Genomic DNA, 7,587 nt, shown 5'->3' with positions numbered 1-7,587 from the left:
GTGCATCAGTCATTCCGGAAGAAGACTCTTAGAGATGTTGTTAAAAAAATAAGCACTGCCTTAAAATGTTTCTGTGGTGCTCTGTTTATATAGGAGAAACATTATGGATCAGATTTGCATTGGATCATCTACTTGAATTAAGAAGCTCTGTACTGAGGTCTTTGTAGGTTGTTAAAGTTATGAATGGAAATAATATTCTTTCATTATTCATTTCTCAGCTAAGAAAGGGGTTTCCTGATGCTCAGAGAATCCCTTTGTGAAGTATATAGGAAGCTGAAAGCTGAGACATTCTTTACACTTTAGGAAATATTCATGTGTGCACAAATATGCGAGGGAGGGTTCTGCACAGAAACCGTATTGTATGCACAAAATGTGTATTTCTAATCAGAAAGACATTTCTTTGCAGAAAATATGTTTTCTTCTCTCTCACTGTCCAAGGCCAGTTCAGTGGCAGTTGGGATGGGTGGAGAGCCTTTCATCTTGTTCTGGGCTTGGAACGATGGAGCTGTGCTGTCTTCTCTCCCTCCAAAGCCAGAGTAGTGACAACTGTGATGATAAAGGTAAAGGTTTCCCCTGATATTAAGTCCAGTCATGTCTGACTCTGGGTGTTGGTGCTCATCTCCATTTCTAAGCCGAAGAACCGGCATTGTCCGTAGATACCTCCAAGGTCATGTGGCCAGCATGACTGCATGGAGAGGTGTTACCTTCCCGCCAGAGCGGTACCTATTGATCTACTCACATTGGTATGTTTTCAAACTGCTAGGTTGGCTAACAGCGGGCGCTCACTCCGCTCCCGGGATTTGAACCTGCGACCTTTCGGTCTGCAAGTTCAGCAGCTCAGTGCTTTAACACACTTCACCACCGGGGCTCCCTAACTGTGATGGAGGGAGGGTCTTTTATTTGCTCCTGTGCCTAGGCATGATGGAGCTAAAACTTGGTTAAATGCCCCAAGTAAGCCACAATGCCTTAACCCAATGGTTCTCAACCTGTGGTTCCCTAGGTGTTTTGGCCTACAACTCCCAGAAATTCCAGCTAGTTTACCAGCTGTTAGGATTTCTGGGAGTTGAAGGCCAAAACATCTGGGGACCCACAGGTTGACAACCACTGCCTTAACCATATGGGTTTTATCCAGGTCACTAATACTTCTTCCATTCTTACCAAGGGGGATGCTAACATCTCCTTTCATGCATTGGAAGTTATGTAAGAGTAATTCCATAACTTTTTTTTTCGTGTCAGGAGCAACTTGAGAAACTGCAAGTCGCTTCTGGTGTGAGAGAATTGGCCGTCTGCAATGACGCCCAGATGTTTTGATGTTTTTACCATCCTTATGGGAGACTTCTCTCATGTCCCCGCATGGAGCTGGAGCTGATAAAGGGAGCTCATCCGCGCTCTCCCCGGGTTGGATTTGAACCTGGCAGCCTCCCGGTCAGCAACCCAACCTTCAAGTCACAAGGCTTTAACCCACTGTGCCACCGGGGTCTCCTATTCCGTAACTGATTATGAGGATCTGTTCTAGTTGGGACTAGAAATTAGATTTAGGTCCTAATACCACTTTTGGCTCAACCACATTTATATCTGTCTGGTCGATTTGTACCATGAAGCTGCAAAGAAGATGTGTGTCCCTAGGGCAACGTATCCTGACTCTTCCTGTCCAAAAGATCATCAGTCTTCGAATTTTTTTTTATTATTGTGTTGTTGCAAAGTCAGATGGATTTCTATCAAGAATAAAGAGCCTTGTGCAATAGAAATGAGGACAAACTCCAAAAGTCTCCCGAACAAGAAGGTGAAGCTTCATCGCTTCCTGTCTTAATATCCTTGTATATTGTTAGTGGTGACATTTAGAACATGGTGCCATGATTCATCCAAGATTCAGTCACCTCTACACAGTACAACCAGACAAAGGATGAGAAAAATAGACAGGAAAATATGTCTTGTTTAGGAAGCAGCAGTAAGGCAGAAAAATAACAGGAGCACAATTCCCCTGCATTGAAATCCAACACATTTGTTTAAATGTGGACAGTTTGGACCCATTTGGAATTCGAACAGGGCATGACTGAGGAATGATGGAGCCCTTTGGTGAAATCTATGCTGTGTGAATGTGGAGGTGATACAACATTGAGTCTTGAGCATGGACTCATTCTAATCATATTAGCCCAAATTGCAATAACTTCAGAATATTTGATGTCTTCTTTTACAGTTATTGGAGGTACATATAGCGAGCGTATGCTCTGGTAAAAGCTGTACGTTAATAGGTAAGAAAACAAGTGACTGTATATACTCAAGTATAAGCCTAGTTTTTCAGCCCTTTCTTTAAGACTGAAAAAGGCCCCTTGGCTTATACTCGGGTGAGTCATAGAATCATAGAATCATAGAATCATAGAATAGTAGAGTTGGAAGAGACCTCAAGGGCCATCTAGTCCAACCCCCCGCTAAGAAGCAGGAAATCGCATTCAAAGCACTCCCTGGTTGGGTCCTGGTTGGCTTATATTTGGGTCAGCTTATACTCGAGAATATATGGTACATTTATTATTTTTATCTATTATTGTTGGTATTATTGCATTTATTATTTTTCTCTATTATTGTTGGTATTATTGCATTTATTATTTTTCTCTATTATTGTTGCTACTATTACATTTATTTTACTCTATTTTTATGATTAATAATACATTTATTATTTCCCTCTGATCTTATTATTATTATTACATGTATTATTTTACTCTATTATTATTAAAAGGATGCATAAGCACATTTACATTGAAGAAGATGAGAATAATGATTTGATCAGAGCTGGACAGTCTTCTCTTAAATTTGAGCTTTATGTAAATATTCAAAAACATTTAGCCTACTGATCCCTCAATTAATGTAATTTTATTGGTATCTATTTTTATTTCTGAAATTTTCCACCCTCGGCTTATACTGGAGTCAATGTTTTCCCAGTTTTTTGTGGTAAAATTAGGTGCCTCGGCTTATATTTGGTTCGGGTTATACTCGAGTATACAGTAATTTAGAACTTGCTGATTTCCATCTTATCCTACAGCCATGGCTCTTCCAACCTAGATCCATCCCTCTTAGTTAATCAGTTGGTTTTAATATTGTATTTTACATGTGGGACTTTGCTGGAACAACTTCTTGCAGAGCAAATCATTCCCTTTTATGGCTTCCAGCTACTCCAATTTCCTTTCTCTTCACCAATTTTCCATCTACCCTAAGACCTGTTATAGTCAGGCCTCCACAATCACTGGAGTTAGGGCACAGGACACTTGCAAAAATGGAAAAACTATGAATTACAAAGTTCAGAAAGTTTAGCAATAAGAATATGAATGTTACTATAGCTGTGACTAAAACTTTTGGTTTACATCTGATTTTGCACTATTTAATACTAGAATGTTGTCTATAAAAATAAATATTTCTGTTTTTTAAAAAAAAGAGGGGGCCGGGCTGTGGCGCAGGCTGGTGAGCAGCTGCAATAAATCACTCTGACCATGAGGTCATGAGTTCGAGGCCAGCCCATGGCGGGGTGAGCACCCATCAATTAAAAATAAAAAATAGCCCCTGCTCGTTGCTGACCTAGCAACCCGAAAGATAATTGCATCTATCAAGTAGGAAATAAGGTACCACTTATAAAGTGGGGAGGCAAATTTAACTAATTTATGATGTTGGAATGAGGAAGTGCCATCACAGTGGATGATGAAGCAGCTGCTCCCCCCTGTGGCCAGAATCGAACATCCCCTCAAGAGAAGGTTAAATTGCCTCTGTGTCTGTCTCTGTCTCGGTTCTATGTGTATATGGGCATTGAATGCTTGCCCTATATGTATATCATGTGATCCGCCCTGAGTCCCCTTCGGGGTGAGAAAGAAGGGCGGAATATAAATACTGTAAATAAATAAATAAATTTTATGGATTCCAGCTACTCCAATTCCCTTTCTCCTCACTAATTTTCCATCTACCTTAAGAGCTGTCATAGTCAGGCCTCCACAATCACTGGAGTTAGGGCACAGAGCACTTGAAAAAATGGAAAAACTATAAATTAAAATGGTATATTTTTCTAACCTTCTCTAGAGGTCCTCCAGTAAAACTCTATGGTCAACTTTCCAAAGGTAGAGCTTTGGAGGCAGGTTTATTTATTTATTTATTTATTTACAGTATTTATATTCCGTCCTTCTCACCCCAAAGGGGACTCAGGGTGGATCACATTACACATATAGGCAAACATTCAATGCCTTTTAACATAGAACAAAGGCAGACAAACATAGGCTCTGAGCAGGCCTCGAACTCATGACCTCCTGGTCAGAGTGATTCATTGCAGTGATTCATTGCAGCTGCTCTCCAGCCTGCGCCACAGCCCGAGGCCGAGGTTGAGAGTATAAGATGGTACACTGGTCTAATATAATTATCTCCATCATATAGGTTATATTAGAAGACAAATCCTGTCGTAAAGCTTTTAAAAGACTGTCTGAGAAAGTTGACACAGCAAGAGCTTGATAGGATGTTCGGAGGACTTGATATTGACATGTCCCAAGATCAGGGCACCGTCTTCTACTTACAACATGTCTTCATTGCTCACCTGCATCCCATTTGATACAGCCCGGCTCTTCACGCAAGCTTCTTTCTCCTCTACATCCGAAACGTATCCGTACCATCAGACAAAAGACTATAAGAGGGTCTCCAGAGGAATAGTTGCTGCATTTCCCTCTCTGTATTTCCTCAAACATATTTCTTCACAATGTAGTAGCCCTTTGTTGTGTTTAATGTTTATTGCACTTAATATTCAACTTGGATGGTACTTTCAGGAAACATTCCCTGTTAATAGCATGTAGATTTATGCAGCACTCGTTCCTGTTTGCATACACAATTTTCCCCCCATCGAGTTTGTCTGCTTTACTGTAATTCCTCTGATGTTTACTTTGTCTTAATATTTTTTGCAAGGTTAAAAAGCAACTGTTGCTTGAACATTCATTATTAATTTCTCTTAAGTGTTGCCAATTAATTTCCTGGAGCCAAAATCGGTACTTTTAGGCTGTTTGTTATAGACAGATTGGGAGCAAAAATTCGATTGACTGAGGGATTGCAATGCTGATAGCTCAAAAAATACCCCATTTAAACATTTGCTGTTTGGTTGGTAGGGAGAGCGGGTTGAATGGAAACTGGGACAATTTTTGCATATACAGCAGTGCTCCTTCTCTAGCTATACTTACTTGAGGCTAAGGATAGAAAAGAAACTTATATTAACAGAAATGAATTTATTCCGTTTATCCTCTGTGAGGCTATTAGTTAAAACCATCTATATATATAAAAGAGTGATGGAATCCCGGCAACCGACAAAACAACAAAACTAAAGGCCTCCCAACCTCGAAAATTGACAGCACAACCCCTTATCCACGCATCTAGGTTGATACAAGAAAAAGAAAAGAAAAACGAAGTCCTAATTAGAGGGAGAGGAATAATTGTTTTTTATCCAATTGCTGCCAGTTAGAAGGCTAAGCTCTGCCCACTTGGTCTCCTAGCAACCCACTCAGCCCAGGGGACAGGCAGAGTTAGGCCTCACTTAGGCCTCTTCCACACTGCCTATAAAATACAGATTATCAGATTTCAACTGGATTATCTTGACTCCACACTGCCATATAATCCACTTCAGTGTGCATTTTATGCAGCTGGGTAGAAAGGACCTCATATAATCCATTTCTAAGTAGAAAATATAAGATTATAAATATACAGTAGAGTCTCACTTATCCAACATAAACGAGCCGGCAGAACGTTGGATAAGTGAATATGTTGGATAATAAGAAGGGATTCAGGAAAAGCCGATTAAACATCAAATTAGGTAATCATTATACAAATTAAGCACCAAAACATCATGTTATACAACAAATTTGACAGAAAAAGTAGTTCCATGTGCAGTAATGCTATGTAGTAATTAGTGTATTTACAAATTTAGCACCAAAATATCATGATATATTGAAAACATTGACTACAAAAATGGCTTGGATAATCCAGAAGCTTGGATAAGTAAGACTCTACTGTACTTTATTTCCCATACCACCATACTTCGCCACAGCAACACGTGGCCGGGCACAGCTAGTATAGATATAATTTGCATTACATGTCATTGGGAAGAACCCGCAAGTGGCAGATGCATTTGAAGTAGTGGCATCTCCTAGCTTATGTATTCTTACATATTAATCAACATGATTTTGATCACACTGAAGAGTTGCTTGGCTACATTGATTTCAGTTTTCATTTATGAAATATTGGAGAGTAAGGTATCGGTTTTAGTGCCATGGATATTTGTCTGCTGTATTAGATCTCTGTATAATGGGTATCCAGTTACTCCAAAACCAGCACTGTAAAATCTGTCTCTGCATGAATGGTGAAAGTTACAGCATGTCTGTACATCTGATTTTCCATAATTCTAGGTTATATTCCTCTGCACAGACTATTCAGGTTCTGCTCATCTTGGACTCAGTAAGCCATTGGAAATATATACTCGAGTGTAAGCCGACCCAAATATAAGCCGAGGCACCTAATTTTACCACAAAAAACTGTGAAAACCTATTGATTCGAGTATAAGACAAGGGTGGGAAATGAAGCAGCTACTGGTAAATTTCAAAAATAAAAATAGATACAAATAAAATTACATTAATTGAGGCATCAGTGTGTTAAATGTTTTTGAATATTTACATAAAACTGTAATTTGAGATAATAATAAGACTTTAATAAGATAAGACTGTCCAACTTTGATTACCTATATAGTTGAGTATAAGCCGACACGAATACAAGCCGGCCAGGACTCTCACTCGAGTATAAGCCAAGGGGGGCTTTTTTCAGCTGTAATAAAAGGGCTGAAAAGCTCAACTTATACTCAAATACATATGATACTTTCATTTTGCAGATACTGCCCACATCAAACATTCAAATATGAGAGTTATCCAGAAAGTAGATCATGTTTTGTAATTAAAAATGAACATTTACCATATGCAGTTGAAAGCCACACCCAAATACCACTTCTCAACATAGTCGCCATTCAAATCTAGGCACTTATCATAGCGATGAATGAGCCTGGAAACTCCTTCCCCACAAAACTCTGCCGCTTGCATCCTCAATGCAGCGTTTTGGCGACGATGCGCAGCTGCTGGAAGGGGTGACCGGCTGGTTGAGGACGCAAGCGGAAGAGTTTTGTGGGGAAGGAGTTGCCAAGCTCATTCATCGCTATGATAAGTGCCTATGATGAGAAGTGGTATTTGGGTGTGGCTTTCAACTGCATATGGTAACTGTTTTCTCCTATACTTTGTTCATTTCTAATTCCAAAACGTAATCTACTTTCTGGATAACCCTCGTATAACCCAAAGTACTAGAAACATACATTTTCACAAAGTTAATTCTGTGCCCAGTACCACATTACTTGGGCATTGTTGATTTCTGCTGGTATACACAAATTCCGACTATTACCACTATGTATCATAGACCTTGTCAACCAGTATAGCATATCATGGTGATGGTGGTGATGAAAGCTCACGATTCTATGAAATGCAGCTCTTTAGCTGTAGAGGAGACACAGTGCGTGCTTCCTTGCATGCAAAGCAAGTGACA

General features: G+C 39.7%; 1 non-coding gene across 1 annotated transcript; it reads right to left on the bottom strand.

Moving 5' to 3' along the window:
• Positions 1-1,073: 1,073 nt before the first annotated feature.
• LOC134293565 (U6atac minor spliceosomal RNA) lies at positions 1,074-1,193 on the bottom strand. Its single transcript, XR_010000518.1, has one exon. It is a non-coding gene; the product is annotated as a U6atac minor spliceosomal RNA (small nuclear RNA).
• Between the last annotated feature and the right edge of the window lie 6,394 nt (positions 1,194-7,587).

The sequence above is a fragment of the Anolis carolinensis genome, unplaced genomic scaffold (assembly GCF_035594765.1).
Source record: "Anolis carolinensis isolate JA03-04 unplaced genomic scaffold, rAnoCar3.1.pri scaffold_8, whole genome shotgun sequence".
Lineage (NCBI taxonomy): Eukaryota > Metazoa > Chordata > Lepidosauria > Squamata > Dactyloidae > Anolis > Anolis carolinensis.
This window is presented reverse-complemented; position numbering and strand designations above follow the sequence as displayed.